Source organism: Callorhinus ursinus, unplaced genomic scaffold (genome assembly GCF_003265705.2).
Source record: "Callorhinus ursinus isolate GAN/ISIS: 27379988/994484 unplaced genomic scaffold, GSC_fseal_2.0 scaffold4, whole genome shotgun sequence".
Classification (NCBI taxonomy): domain Eukaryota; kingdom Metazoa; phylum Chordata; class Mammalia; order Carnivora; family Otariidae; genus Callorhinus; species Callorhinus ursinus.
The window spans coordinates 47,667,504-47,684,226 of NW_027397066.1; the positions used below are offsets into that span (position 1 = coordinate 47,667,504).

The 16,723-nt window shown below is 36.8% G+C and overlaps 1 non-coding gene and 1 pseudogene across 1 annotated transcript; both read right to left on the bottom strand.

Annotated features, from left to right (window-relative positions):
* Positions 1-2,022: 2,022 nt before the first annotated feature.
* Positions 2,023-12,913, bottom strand: LOC112835485 (rho GDP-dissociation inhibitor 1 pseudogene; annotated as a pseudogene).
* A 778-nt stretch (positions 12,914-13,691) lies between these two features.
* Positions 13,692-13,807, bottom strand: LOC112836191 (U5 spliceosomal RNA). Its single transcript, XR_003211418.1, has one exon. It is a non-coding gene; the product is annotated as a U5 spliceosomal RNA (small nuclear RNA).
* Positions 13,808-16,723: the final 2,916 nt, after the last annotated feature.

Here is a 16,723-nt window from a genome sequence, read left to right on the forward strand (position 1 = left end):
CCTACAGAATGGGAGACGATATTCGGAAATGACTTATCTGATAAAGGGTTAGTATCCAGGATCTATAAAGAACTTATCAAACTCAACCCCCCAAAAACAAATAATCCAGTTAAAAATGGGCAGAAGACATGAATAGACATTTTTTCCAAACAAGACTTACAGATGGCTAACAGACACATGAAAAGGTGCTTAACATTACTCATTATCAGGGAAATACAAATCAACACTCCAATGAGATATCTCCTCACACTCATCAGAAATGATTAAAATTAAAACACAGGAAATGATAGATGTTGGCAAGGATGCGGGGAAAGGAGAACCCTCCTACCCTGTTGGTGGGAATGCAAACTGGTGCAGCCACTCTGGAAAACAGTATGGAGGTTCTTCTAAAAGTTAAAAATAGAACTACCCTACCATCCTGCAACTGCACTACTACATATTTACCTAAAGGATACAAAAATACTGATTCAAAGGGATGGATATATATCTCACCATGTTTATAACATTATCAACAACAGCCATTATGGAGAGAGCTCAAAATGCCCAAGAGCTAAAGACATTATGTTATATGCATACAATGGGATATTAGCCAAAAAAAGAATGAAGTCTTGCCATTTGCAATGACATGGATGGAGCTAGAGAGTATTATGCTAAGTGAAATAAGTCAGTCAGAGTAAGACAAATACCATACGATTTCACTCATATGTGGAATTTAAGAAACAAAACAAATGAAGGTAGAGGGGGAGAAGAGGCAAAGAAACAGACTCTTAACTATGGAGAAAAAACTGAGGGTTACTGGAGGGGAGGTGGACAGGGGATGGCTAAAATGGGTGATGGGGATTAAGGAGGACACTTGTGATGATGAACACAGAGTATTGTATGTTTTTGTTTTTTTTTTAAGTAGGCTCTATGCCCAGGGTGGAACTCAATGCAGCTCCCCCTGCTTGTGCTTGCTCTCTCTGTCAAATAAACAAATAAAATCTTAAAAAAACAACAAAAAAAAAAACGAAGTTCAAGTTAGGTTGAACTTAGGACCCTAATATCCAGACCTGAGATGAGATCCAGAGACAGACTCTCAACCAACTGAGCCACCCAGGTGCCCTGGACACTGGGTGTTTTACGTAATTGATGAATCTTTGAATTCTACACCTTGAAACTAATATTACACTGTATGTTCACTGGAATTTAAATAAGATTTTGGAAAAAGAAAAAAAAAAAGAGTATGTTTATCCATGAGTGTGTTTAGTTTGATCTAAATTAGTTCTTTTATAAGTTCTCCGGTGTAAATAAATACTTAATAAACACTTGGACCACCCATTATTCTCATGTGAGATAGCAAGGTTCTTTTTTTTTTTTTTTTTTTTTTTTCCCCTTCATGGGAGTTTATTTCTTGGCAGAAAAGGGGAAGCAAAGTCAGGCTCCTGAGCATTCTAGGCAAGGTGGGACAAGGGGAGGGGAGGCACAGGGGAGGGCTCCAACTGTGACACTTAGTCCCACAGTTGTCCTGGCTGGATCCGGGGAGGGCCTGCCAAGGAATGGTGCCACCGAGCCTGGGGACAGAGGTGTCAGGCCAGGCGGCCAGGAGGACAGCCCATATGGCGGCAATAAATACTGACAGGCCATGCACATGACTCCAGGCCGGCAGGCCCAGGTAGACGAGTAAGGCTCAGGTGTTGGCTTTGACTGGTGAGGGCTGTCTGCTGGGGTTGTGGGCTCTGCTACTGCCCACTGGAACAAAGAAGGCAGAGGCATGAGGACACCTGGACTCCCAGAAGGGAATGGGAGGTACTTCAGTTTTGGCAGTTTGGCTTTCCCCAGGCCCCTGGAGCCATCCCCACAGCCTTGGCCTGGGGAGGGGGCTGGTTAGTCCCTGGTGGGCAGGGGAGCCAGAGCAGCGCATCCCACACGCCTCCCCAGGCCATAGGGATTGCAAATGGGGCAGGGACCAGAGAAGACCACATGCTCATGCAGACAAAGGGGATTAGAGGTGCGTGTCGGCCCCCACAGCACACGTTCCACATGTTAAGGCATCATGGTTGGACGGTGACCCACAGCGATGGATGAACCGACCAAGGACAGGTGAAAGCAGGAGGGTGGCTGGCCCTCAAGAGGCCTCACCCTAGAAGAAGAGAAAGAAGAGGATTCAAGGCAATTAAAAGACCCACAGGGACCTAAGAATCCCATGATTCCCTTGGAAAAGCTAGGGCCTTAGGTCAGGTTAGGACAGGTGGAGGAAACTGAAGGGTACAGAAGGGGCGGTGGAGGCCTGTGCTGGAAGTTTCCTCTTCCTACTCCTTCCCCCTGTACAGGCAGAAGCAGGAAGACCAGACCATCACGGAGGCCGGGGCCTACAGGCAGGGCCAGAAGGGATGGGTGGGGCTCGCCAGGGAGCAGACTTGTGAGCACTTTGATAAGCTATCGGGATGGGTGTGGTGGTGGTAGGGGTGGGGCATATCAGACAGGTCCATTCATCTGTCCAAAGACGACTGCTCACCTCCCAGGCCAGGACTCAGTCCCTCCATTCCCTTTTTTATTTTTTCTTTTCTTCCATTCCTTTTTGATGGTAAGATTCCACTCCCAGGACAGGTGGTCAGTCTTGTCATCTGTGAAGCAGGACTTGTTGTAGCTGCCACGAGCCAGCATATGCTTGGGCACCTCTTCCGTGAGGGTCAGAAACTTGTACTCCTCTGCCTGGGTCCCATAGCTCCCCACCAGGTTGTTGGTCTTGTCAATCTTGATGCCTTCCCTGTACATGTGCTGGATGTACTTCACACCAGACACAGTTTCCCGGTTCACTGGAAAGAGATTTTTCTCCAGTATTCCACACCCTACTTCCGTACAAGGACTGCTTCTTGAAGCTCTTTCAGGTTACCTGTCAGGTCCAGCTCCAGAGGACCCAGGGCCAGGCTACACACCAGGGGCAGGCAAGTCACAACAACACAGGGTACGTTGGAGTCAGCAGACAGTGCCACACGGCCCAACAGGGTGTCTTTGTTCTTGCGCAGACTCTCATCATCCTTGCCCAGCTCCTGGATCTCCTGGATGCGCTTCTGGGCAGGGGGCTTATAGTTGAGCCAGTGTTCATCCTTCTCATCCTCCGCTGCCACCTGTACTAGCTGCTCTGCTGTGGGCTCCTGCTTCGCCCTGCTCACCTCTAGCTGAGTCTGGGACGCCAGAGGCTCCACTGGCCGCTCACGTGCTCCCTGTACAGCAGTACATTCTTAACTGAGTAAATAATTGTCTTCATTATTAGTCTGATTTTTGTCTACATGTGCTATACAACCTTTTGTCTTCGTCTGCTCAGGCTCCCATAACAAAATGCCATAGACTGGGTGGCTTTAGCAACAGAAGTTTATTTTCTCAGGTGCCTGGGTGGCTCAGTCGTTAAGCGTCTGCCTTCAGCTCAGGTCATGGTCCCAGGGTCCTGGGATCGAGCCCCGCATCGGGCTCCCTGCTCAGCAGGAAGCCTGCTTCTCCCTCTCCCACTCTCCCTGCTTGTGTTCCTGCTCTCGCTCTCTCTGTCTCTGTCAAATAAATAAAATCTTAAAAAAAAAAAAATACTTTAAATTAAAAAAAATGTTTATTTTCTCGCAGTTCTGAAGGCTGGAAGTCTACTATCGTGTATGTTTGGTGAATTTTTAATCCCTAAATCTCATGTACCAATAGATGTTACTTGGAAAACACATAAAGTAATTATTCTTGTTCAGGATTTAGTTAGGCAGCATACAACCTTTGATGTTTCTCTGACCTCTCCAGTATAATTCAGCATAATTCATTTTAATGACCCCTTCACATATACTGTAAGAATAGAAAGTTGCTACTGACACTTTTTTAGATAAATGAAGTAAATGAGGTATAACAAAGACTGTTCTGCCCTAACTCAAGTCAGCTTCTCCACAAGAACGTGGTTGCTTCGGAGAGGAATTGCTTATAGCATGTAGGGATAATAATACATTTCTCAACAGCAGAAAAAAGCTGCCTTGCTCTTCAATCCAGGAAAATAGTATTTGAAGCCATTATGTTTAAGTAACAATATTTAGAATCTATTAATGTTGCTTTTTTTAATGTTGATCTTTTAAATAGCACAGCATTTTACCAAAAATAAAAGAATTGTCATTTTGGTGTCTAAAAAATTCTCATCTAATTTTAGAGTAATGTATTCAGCAATAAATAATTATTATTTAGATTTAAATTCTTTAAGAGAGTCCAAGTAGTAAGGAAAGTAAATAAAAAATCTCTGGGAATATAGAACCACATTTTCATATTAAACCATTCATATTTAAGCTTAATGGTTAGAAGGACAAAGAAGGGAGAAGAACTCTTCTATGTTTAACATGCGAGAATACACATTGCTAATGTATACCAGATATAAAGAGAAGAAAGCAACTTTATCACATCCTATTATTTGGGAAATCTCTAAATATTTCCTCATATATTTTAGCTTTTATAATATTCTCTTTTAAGGCCTCTTTTCTAATCCCAAACAATCCCTATATTTAGAAACTCTGAAATCCATTTTAAAAAATGCTTGTTGAATATGCATGTGTATGCATAGTTGTTCTTTCTAAATTGTTAATGCCTTTCTCTTGTGTCTCTGCCTTATTTATGTATATGTAAATATGCATGTAAATACTTAAATTATTGATTTTAATAGTAGTAAATTTAACAGTAGTAAATGTAAAGATGTTACTTTTATTTCACATAATTTTTATAAATAAGTTTTCACTAATAATATAATACAGAAACATATTACTAACTCTGTTACCCACAGCCTCCTATCATCATATATCCGAGAATTTCTAAGATTAAGAAAAAAAAATTATTTCTTTCACTATATAGTAGGTGCATGCACATGTTACTTATTTACTTTTACTAATAAAAAAGTGAAAGGAAGAACTATCATATAATTTAGCAATCCCACTTCTGGGTATATATATGAAGGAAATGAAATCACTATCTGAAAGAGACATCTTCACTCCCATGTTTATTGCAGCATTTTTCACAATAGCCAAGAAATGGAAACAAGATAAGTGTTTATCAAAGTATGAATGGATAAAGAAAATGTGTATGTATAATATTTTTAAAAGTTATATTTATTTATTTATTATTTATTTAAGAGAGAGGAGAGAAAGAGTGCGTGCACGCAGGGGAGAGGATCTCAAGCAGACTCTGAGCACAGAGCCAGCCAAGGTACTTGATCTCAAGACCCTGAAACCATGATCTGAGCCTAAACCAAGAACCTGATGCTTAACTGATTGAGCCAAGCAGGGGCCCCGTGTGTGTGTGTATGATATTATTCAGCATGAGAAAGAAGGAAAATTCTGCCATTTATGACAACATGGAATGACCCTGAAGACATTATGCTAAGTGAGATCAATCAGACAAAGACAAATACTGTATGATATCACTTAAATGTGAAACCTAAAATATGCAAACTTGTAAAAACAGAGTAAAACCGTGGTTAGCAGGGGGTGGGAGGGGTGGAAGAATAGGAGAGATGTTGTTTCAGGGTACAAATTACAACTAGTAGATAAATAAGTTCTGGAGATCTAATGCACAGTACAGTAAAAATAGACAATAATATTGTATTATAATCATCAAACTTGCTAAGAGATGAGATCTGAATTATTTCCACTAAGATAAGAAATGATAATTATGTGCCATGAGAAAGTGCTAATGCTACAATCACAATTGTATTACAATATATAAAGAAATCAAAACAATTGTTACACAATGTTTTATGCCATATATTTGAATAAAAGGAAAAAATTGCTTTTATTCTAAAACAGAAAGGTGATAGGAAATCAGTTAATTTTGCAATTAAAATATCTCCAGATGGTGTATCTAGTTTTGAATTATTTTACATTTATTTATATATGTTCCTATATGTGTATGTATACCACATATTTTGATATAGATCAAACATTACTTTAAAAAATCAATGCTTTACATTTGATTTTCATAAAACATTCTGAATCATATGCATTATACAAATTTTAAAAATTTTCACTATTGGGCGCCTGGGTGGCTCAGATGGTTAAGTGTCTGCCTTCGGCTCGGGTCATGATCCCAGGGTCCTGGGATCGAGTCCCGCATTGGGTTCCCTGCTCCTTGGGAGCCTGCTTCTCCCTCTGCTTCTCTCTCTCTCTGCCTTTCATGAATAAATAAATAAAATCTTTAAAAAAAAATTTCATTATTCTGGCTATTGCTAATCCAGTTTCTAACGGTTTCTTTTATGTTATTTTTGTGCTTAGTGTTAACAAAGAGCTGTTTAGAAACACATTCTTTTACACATGAAAGGTAGATATTGAATAATGTTAGTAAACACCTATGTGATAAGTTACAAAATGATATTCTGTTAGTAATCACAAATTGCAGACAAAACGAAAATAAGCAATGTGTGTAGTGTAGCATGGCATATACCAATACAAAATAAAAATCCATAAAAAATGTTTCTACTAGAGTTTAATGTATATTGGTTATTGTTTTACAAATAAATCTCACCACTAAAATAAAGCAGTATTTTTTTTAAGTATACTGGATATTGAGTAACTGTAGCTAATACTTTAGAGAGAATATCACTGTCTATTCAGTGTAAAATGGTTATTGCCTTCAAAGTTTCAAAGAATTAATACCATCCTTAAATTCAAAAGCAGAGAGTTTCAGTACTATCAACTTTATCAAAGTATAGCCCAACAATGAATGATTTGTCTTGTGCTTTTGTTATGTATTTTGTTTTTGAGCTGCGGGGTCAACATATTTTCTTCTGAATTGTCAAAATAGAGTATAGCTAATTTATAGTGAGTGAACAATCCATAATAACTCTTAACTGGTACAATATTTGAAAACATTTTCACATCTTATCTTTTTCTGAATGCTTACAGTAACTGAATCTTTATTGAAATTAGAAACAGATGAAATCATCATTAAAAAAATATTAGAACCATTCTCACTTTGTTTCCAAATTCCAATAGAGAGTTCTACATTTATAGGACAGCATGCAGTCTCATACTCTACTCACCTATACTCTGTGGAAGTAGTTTGCAAACTGTGTCCTGGCTGTTCCAGAGAGAAAGGTTGTAAGGGAGGAACCAATGAGATGACATTGGATCACGCCATCTCCTTTTTGTGAGCAGCTCTGCTTTCAACTGTGTTAAATATTAGATTTCCGAAGATTTTCTTTAAATTAAATATTCTTTGATTAAAACATCTGAGTTGGAAAAATAATGCCACTATAGTATGCTTCTAATTTTAACTTTAAATGAAAGATGACTTTTCCCCTTATAATACAGTTACTCTATAGTTTCGAGAATTCTCTTAAGATTATGGGAAATACAATGCCTTAGGTGTTGGGAAATAACATTTAGGCATACAGATGTATGCTCTCTCTCTCTCTCTCTCTCTCTCTCTCTCACACACACACACACACACACACACACACCAGCTGAGAAAAGAAGTTAAGTCCATTTATGGTGGCACAGTATGAATCTTCCCTGAGAAGGTCAAGGAGTCTTTAATGTTAACATGTTACCGTTTCTGTTACATCCCTCAAAGAGGTAATATTTGTTACTATCTCCTTTATATAAAAAATGACATAATACAAACTGACTTTTGGTCTCCATAATTAAAATCCAAACATCTCTTCTGCACAGCTTAATTTTTCTAAAATTTTATTCTTAGTATTAAATATCTGGGTAATTCTCCTGATTGTTCATTTACTTTATTTGCACAGGCTCTTAGACATGTTCTTATATGACCAAATAATTTGCGACATAGAGGAACCAGAAAAAAAGAAAAGGAAAATAAAACCTATGTCACCCTTAAGTACTAGGATGAACTGCATATTTTCTACTTGGTCAAATCCATCAATTGCAAGACACATCATTAATTCATGCACCCGTAAGAAAGAACAATATACATTACCAATTAAACTATGGCATGCTACCTATGGTAGAACAGATTCTAATTTTAGAGATATCATAATGTTAAATATACGTACTTAGAACAAATGTAGAAATCATTCATTTGATTTTTACAAAAACACCACATGGAATGAATTTTTAATTCTCTTCCTAAACTGGGGAAAATTAGGGGTGTCTGGCTGGCTCAGTCAGCTAAGCACACAATTCTTGGTTTCAGCTCAGGTCATGGTCTCATGGTTTGTGACACTGGGCTCCAAGTACAACTCTGCATTCAGTGGGAGTCTGCTTGGATATTCTCTCCCTCTGCCCCCTTCCCTGCTTGTATGCACTCTCTCTCCCTCTCTCTCTCTCTCAAATAAAATAAAATAAAATAATGGAGGAAATTAGTACAGAACTCTAAATAACAACCCTAAGAGCACAAAACTAACATATAGCACAGTCGGAATTCAGAATCAAATTTGTCTGGCTATCTATGAATCATCTTCTCCCTACAGATTTCCACTTCTTATGAGTTCACTGCAACTTGTAATGTAATGTAATGATGATGTCCCACTGCTGTTTCACTTCTAGAATTGCCTCTCATGACTCTTATTTAATAACCTGTATGCCACAATCTATAAAGAGACCCTGGTGTAACCAAACAATGGATTTTTAACATATTCTTAAGTCAGGATTACTAAGAAAAAGATACTGCTTTTCTACTCCTAAATCTCAATAAATGTTTTTTAAATGTTCCATGTCATGATATTTATGGCAAATATAGTACCTTCTACTTAATAGCTTTAAAATGTTTTGATCATTTGGACAAACTGTCAAAGCAACCATGGGACTAAACAACCAAAGCTGTTTTAACCAATAAACCACACAATCCAATGTAATATGACTGGCTTCAGCTTTCCATGTAATGAGTTTTAATGAACTAATGAATCAGTGAATTAGTCTTTAAATCATTGAGGCCTTATAGTCAATATCTTATACACTTAAGCAGGTAGTAATATTAATGTATGCAAATGTTTATTGAATGATTATTGCAAACCAAGAACTAATCTAACTTACATAGTTCCAGTTTTAACTATGTAAATGAGTTGTTGAGCTTATATATATTATATGCATATAATATATATATTATGCTCATTTTTTAGATGAGAAAAATAAAAGCTCAACAAATAACTCATTTACACAGTTAAAACTGGAACACAGAATTTATACCAGTTTCACAGCCAAGGCTTTTAACCTACCTACAATATATCTTTCCAAGAAGAAGGAGAAATGGGCTGGAACTCTAGAGACCACCACCGAATTCCAGGTTACAAACTGAATCCTGGGGCTTAATCAAATCACTTCATCTGATTCAGAGTAACCTTTGTGAAAGATGTGCCTTTCTCTGATTATTCCAGTTTCACTTATAACTTAAAATGGGATTTGCTTTACCTGTATTTCCTCCTCCCTTGCCCAATCCAAATCTGTTGGTCTGAGTTTTCCTACGGACTCTGTATGAACTTGCTTCTTTTAGTTCCAAGGTCTCGAATCCTAATCTTCATGTAGAGTGTGGTGCTCTTTCTTTTATGCTCCCACAGCACCCAGCACATACACTTGTTAGTGCATTATTAGTGATATTCTCCAAAGTCTCTGAACTTCTTTAAAGCAGAAATGGTATCTCATTCCCAATACATAAACAGAGAGCCTAGCCTGACATACACAAAGCATTTAGTAAATGAGTGCTAAGTGGAAGAAAGAAGAAATGAATGAATGGACATCCATTTACTCATTTATATAAGGAATTTGGTTTAGTTGAATGTAAGATTCTTCTTAGCCCTAAACTCAGTCATTGCTGCCTCTATTGACATATTAAAGCACGTTGTACATCCTTACTGTTGATCTTTTTTGACCTCAATCTCCATTACACGTTTGTTGCTTTCTTACTTCCCCACACTGGCAGAGATTATGACTGTACCAAAGTATGTGCTTCTTTTCACTTATCAGACTCTCTTGCAAATAATTAGGCCCTGTGACTGACATCTTCCCAAGAAAATTTTGGGGAAAGGATTATATTGCTTTCAGGCCTGAAACTTAAAACATCCTGAAGAGCCTAATGGATCTTTCTGGCTCCCCAGTCACCCTGAAGCAGGGAATCAGTGAGCCCTAGGACACTGGAGCAATAAAATGAAAGACTTCTAGCATCTGAAGTCATTGCTACATAAAAGTGACCCAGAAAGGCCACATGACTTGTGTCAGGCTGTGTAAGCAATAACTAAGTCTTTCTTATATAAGCCAAGAGAATTTTTTTTCTATCTTTTAGGGAAGCTAGGATTAATTACTCTAATTCTGAAACAAACCAATTATCTTCCATTGCTAGACTAATTTGTTTCTTTCTTTTTTCTTTCCATTTTGTTCGTTTTAGGCTAAAAAGAAGGAAGTATGTAGGACTGATTCATGGTATCTTCATCCAAATTTTTCCTCTCAGACTTTCTGGGTCTGAGTTATAAATCTGTACAGTCTTGGACACAGTAGAGCCATCATTAAAGAAAGAATAGAAACAGGAAAGTTTCAAACTGACAATAGGTCCTTTAATAATCAGTTAAGGCCCAGCATATATACTAGTTATTTGTAGACATATCAAACAAGCAAAAAATTTAGCATTTAGGATATTTATGTCTCGATGAGTGGTATACAAATGTATACCTAAATACATTTCTTTCCTCTACCTGCAGTTTTGGTTTTGCTTTATTTTGAATAGATGATATTTGAATAGATGATATAACACCGAGACGAGAATATGAAACACATGGGAAGGAGGCCACACTATAAGGAAGGCACCTCTAATTTATTATCTCAAGATCAAATGTTTGACAAAGCTGGACTTATTTTATCTTCTTATAGTTTAAGATTTAACTTTCTAAACTCTAATAAGAAATCCCTGAAAGAGAAAGAGAAAAAATAAACATGGTTCATTATTATAACTCCCCAAAAAAGTCTTTAAACCAGGGTTACTTTAGGTGAATTATATTTTAAATCAATTGCTAAAATATTTAATGTTGACTCCCAAGTATCTAAAATATTACACTGAATTGGCTTTCCAGGATGTTTCTTTCAGCTATTCCTTTCAGATAGGATTATGACAAAAGAAGAAAGTTATGCCATGTTTAATTCTTTAGCAAATAAGCTCAGTAAGCAGTAATATTAATGTCTAATTTCTGATCTCAAATTTCTTTATTCCTTTATCTGCCTCCCAACATTTCACAGGCCTCTTATCTGTTAAAATGTATAGAGACCGAAAAGAATGAAGAAAGAAACAAAAAAACAAAGTGAGAGAAAGGGAGAAAGAGAAAGGAAGGAAGAAAAGGAAGGATGGACATATGGAGAAAACACCTACCATTTTTGTGACTTGTGTACAGAAGAGGTTTGGGAACCAATTTCCTACTCAGAAAAAGCAAATGAGAGAGGAAACCTACAGCTTTAATACAGCGGTTAAATTTGAAAATATGCAAAATCTTGGAAGAAATTCAAAACGACAGAGAGCTAGACAAACATTGCATGGTGGACATTTTACCTTGACCCTAGAGATCACTGCATGAACATGAACTGATTCGGTTACACACTTAAAACATTAAATTCAGAAAAGGGATAATAAGTGAAACACAGCTCAAAAAGAAAAAAATATATATATATTACCCTAAATAATGAAAAAAACCGAAAGCAATACTATTTTACTTCGTGTTTATTCCTTTTGTTTAAAAATTTGCAAACACTGATCATATTGCTCAGAGATCCTTGGAAACTAGGAAAAACTAGATTAATAAACCTTGAAAAGAATTATTGGTTGTGAAATAGCCTGTCTCAAAGAAGACATTTAAGTAACTTCCCTAATTATTAAGACCTTCTTCTAATGGATAGCAGACACAAATGTCTGTGCTTAAATACCCCATTTTTTTTCCAGGTCACTTTTACTGGCATTTATACTTTTAAAAAATCTGATTATCGTTACTTGAGCCCACACAAATCTGCTAATTAGTGATAGAATTTGGACTGACGCACGGTTCTGAATCCCAATCTCAGCACCATCATTGCTCTTCTCACTCTACTGCTCTGACCCTTGGGATATGTACCTTTCCTTTATTTCTCATTTTAACATTAAACAGAAATGATCAATCTTTTGAGTTTCCTAATATCTTAAAGATATTTTTTAAAAATCCTTTTGTGGATTGCCTGGGTGGCTCAGTTAAGCATCTGCCTTCAGCTCAGGTCATGATCCCAGGGTCCTGGGAATCAGCCCCATGTCAAGTTCCTGCCTCTCCCCCTGCTTGTGCTCTCTCTCTCTCTTTCTCAAATAAATAAATGTAACTGTATTTGGAAATACGTTCTTTACAGACATGATTAAGTTAAAATTAAGTTGTGTTTTGCTTTGTTTTTACAGTGGGCCCTAATCCAATATGACCGGTATCTGCATAAGAAGAAGCAATTCAAGTACACACAGAGACACACTAGACACACATGCACACAGGGATGACCATGTGAAGACACAGCAAGAAGGTGGCCATCTGCAAACCAAGAAGGGAAGCCCTAGAAGAAACCAACTCTACCAATCCCCTGATCTTGGACCTCCAGCCTCCAGAACTGTGAAAAAATAAATCTTTGTTTTTTAAGCACCCCAGGCTGTGGTGTTTTGTTATGGGAGCCCAGGCAGGCTAATATAGATCCAAAGATTTATGTCTGAATTTTACCAAATATTGTGGAGAACATGTGCATAATCTTACATCACTTGCCTGGAAGGACTGTTGTGAACATTTATGAGATAATGATTATTAAAAAATTAGGGAACATTTATGAGATAATGATTATTTAAAAATTAGGGGTTAATATTAAAATCATACTAATAGCTATCAACATATTTTTAAATGTTCAAAATTTAATTGATCCATTACATAGTTTTCAAAGTCACATAGTAGATTAGAATGCTGTTTAAAGATATTCACTGCTGTCCTCACCTTCATAGAAGCGTACTTCCCTGCTCTGTTATGTTGGGTTGGCAACATGGCTTGCTTTACCAGTGGGATACTAAAAAACGTGATGTGAATTAAGGTGTGAATTATGCTTGTGCAGTAGGACACTTGTGAGTCTGTCTTGGCCCTGGGAAAAGTTTTCCCTTCAACTTGGGTCTCAGAATGTCCTCACATAGAGCAGACGTGAGGCCAATGCATATGGAGGAGCCAAGGCCAATTGCCCCCCAGCATAAAGCAGGGCTCCCAAGTAAGTCTAGCCAAGATGACCTGATGCACAGGTGAACTGCAGATGTGTGAGAGAGAACAATGACAGCTGTTTTAAGTCAGTCAGTTTTGAGGAGTTCTGCCATGTAGCATTACTGAGCCATAATCGACTGATGTGGAAAGCACAATTGCATTAAAAATAAATAAACAAATAAAGCAAATTGATTACAATGTAGGTATAACTTTTCAATAATTTTCAATAAAGTATTTAGGAAATCAGTATTCTTGTTGAAAATGTAAAATATTATGTATTTTCAATGCCAGAAATAGAAGCTAATGCAAAAAATATAACATCTCTTGGGCATTTATTATGTTCTAGGCACAGTGATAACCTCTGATTATTTTATTTCATCTCAATAATGACACTAAGGTTAAGTGTAATGATTACCATATGTTACGGATATTCAGTGATTTTTCACAGGATCATACTGCTAGTATGTTGTAGAATTGGAATTTAAACCCGGGCAATCAGTTTCTAATGCCTGGGCTCTTAACTATTTTTTTCAGCCCTGGTAAAACAAGCCCTCAAAAAATTGACTTAAGACTCAGAGTTGTTCCTCTCCATGGAAACCTCTAGTGAAAGGTAAAAGACTTATATGATTTGAAGAGACAACAGAACATATTGGGCTCTTAATTTTTATAGCATATCCAGATATCACAGATTCTCTATTATTTGAAGGTGATTTTATCAATTTAATTGCCACTCTAATATATAATACTTTGTATACAAGATGTCTTCTGCACACTATACATCCTAAAGATCATGCTTTCATTATATACCCTACCATATGTGAAGAATCTTACCTATTTAAAAAAACTCTCTCATTTTATGTTTAAGTATAATATATATATAAATATGTATATTAATTTATGCCTAAATAAATGTGTGTGTATGTGTGTGTGTGTGTGTGTGCATGGATAGATGATAGGTAGATGATAGATAGATATAGATTCTTAGATTCTTTAAAAATATCACTTCTCTGTAGCCTTCTACATATCTCACAGGTGACCTATTCAAGAGTTATTACTAGACAAAGAAAATGTGAGGCATGCATGTTAATGGAAATTATCAGAGAACTTAAGTTACTTTCAGAAAAAAATGGGTGATTAAAGAACTTTCATAACATTTGAGAATGTTTTTGTGACTAGGTCTAAGGGAATCCAGAATCCTCTCAGGTCATTAGAAAGCATTCTGGGAAGCTCTAAAATATAATGGTCCTTTTGGACTAGTCTTCTATAAATTCTCCACAATGCTTATCCCTACCCCTTACCACCTCCAAATGCCCAGATTCAGGTAAACAAAATACAGTTTCTAGGAAATAGGCATGATACATAGAGATCTTAAAATATGAACATGAGGAAGAAGTTCCTATACAGAATGCTAACCAAACATCAGCCAATTACAAGGCACGCCTGAAATTAAAGTCGATGCTAAAAGCAGCCAAATCAAATTAGTTTATCCTAACAGACCAGACTTGGATATTCAAAGTGAAAGAACTTCGTTTATTTTTATTGATCAGTAGTGTTCACCAGAATCTGAAATCAAATATTGGTTTGGCCTGAATATAAATGCACTATCTAGTTGAATGATTTGAATGTTTCTCATTTCCCTCTATCATTTAACTTGCATTATACAAATTCATGTTATTCTCTATGATATTGTTCAAAAGGATATAATTTTTTTACAGTTTTACTTTCCCAGCTATGCAACATTACGGCCTCTCGGCAGCTACTGATTTGCAGAAATATTTGGGTAGACTAGATGGTTTTAGGCTGTTTCCATACCTCCTTACGAAACGTGGTCTAGCATCTCTTTGAATTAAATGATTTTAGCCACGGTTACTTGACTTCTAGTTAAAGATATTCCATACAAATACCAGGCCTAGTCATTTACTTTAATATTGGTTAGCTGGCTATTTTCCCAGATCATTTAGAATTCTTAATACTATTAAATTTAAAAGACCTATTGATTTTATTTTATTTTTTTAAAGATTTTATTTATTTATTTGAGAGAGAGAGAGAATGAGAGATAGAAAGCATGAGAGGGAAGAGGGTCAGAGGGAGAAGCAGACTCCCGGCTGAGCAGGAAGCCCGATGCGGGACTCGATCCCGGGACTCCAGGATCATGACCTGAGCCGAAGGCAGTTGCTCAACCGACTGAGCCACCCAGGTGCCCCAAGACCTATTGATTTTAAACTTCTATAGATCAGGTGACTTTTCAACTCTGTGATTCTAAAACAGTGTCAATACAAATAGTGAGTATATTACTAAGGAACTGCTAAGCCTAAAAATAATATACAACATTAAATAGGATTAATTTATATGAAAATTGGTAAGGTTTTCTATTTGATTTTAATGGAGTAAATACCAAATGCTTTATATGGTATTTTAATTGTGCAGTTATTAAAACATTACTGAACAATCTACCCTTGTAGTTTCTCATTTGACTCTCTTGAAACAATTACATATTAAACCACTCAACACTATACATTGAGGATTATGTAAAAGAAAAAAGAAGCAACATTTATACTTATTCCATATATAAAAGAAATAAGGTACTACTCAGGTACTTGGAATTTCTCCAAAACATACAGCTCATCATTAGAGTCAGAAATAGTTAAAATATATCTAAAAGGTGCGTTTTCTGCTGATCACTGAACACTCTCTCAAGCTGGCAGAAACTGCCTCTGTGGATCTTGAGTCACCAGCTCTAGCTGTCTGTCACAGAGTTCCAAAGGCCATTCTTCCCTTCTTTTCAGGTGAACTCTAGCACATCCGTGCATATTCATAGGCTGTAATGCACTTCTCATTCACTTTACCATTTTTGGTCTCTGGGATTTTTTTTAATATATAAAAGGAACAGCATGATCCCATTTTAAAAATTGAAATATTCACTGATCTATGGTTATTCCTGTAATGTCACAAGTGTTGGTGAATAATTCAAATTAAATAGTTTCCTATATATTCCATTTTAAAGGGACTTCATTTACTTTCTTTCAATGGTTTCCTCCTGTGCTGTTCTCACTCTGCATTATTCATATGCAACCTCACAAATTGCTTTGAGTTTGAGCAGTGCTGATATAAATCATAAGGCTATTTTCTCTGGAGGACTTCAGCCTTAAGCTCTACAACTTGTTTTAAAATGAAAACTGTGTTCAATTAAGGTGATTTGTTTGCTTCAAAAAATTAACTATCTTATATGGCCATTTGCAAGGAGAGAAGACTGAAGTTACATTCCTTGGTGCTGAATAATTTTAGAAGTAATTTACTTCCTCCCTCTGGCTGTATCCCTGCATCTAGTCTATCCTGTCCATTTATTTGTGGCTAGGTCATATTCTTCAGGATATATAGCTATCAAAAATTCCTTTCCCAACTGTTTTGCATTTTGACTTCTGACTAGTTCCTTTGTAATAAACAAAGTAAAATAATGTGTTATTCTCTGCTTTCAGGTCCTTCACTGAAGGAGAGAAACAGAGAGAGAGGAAATGAATGGAAATGCAAGCAAACTGAGAAATTAGATTCTTTGTGGAGTACTGC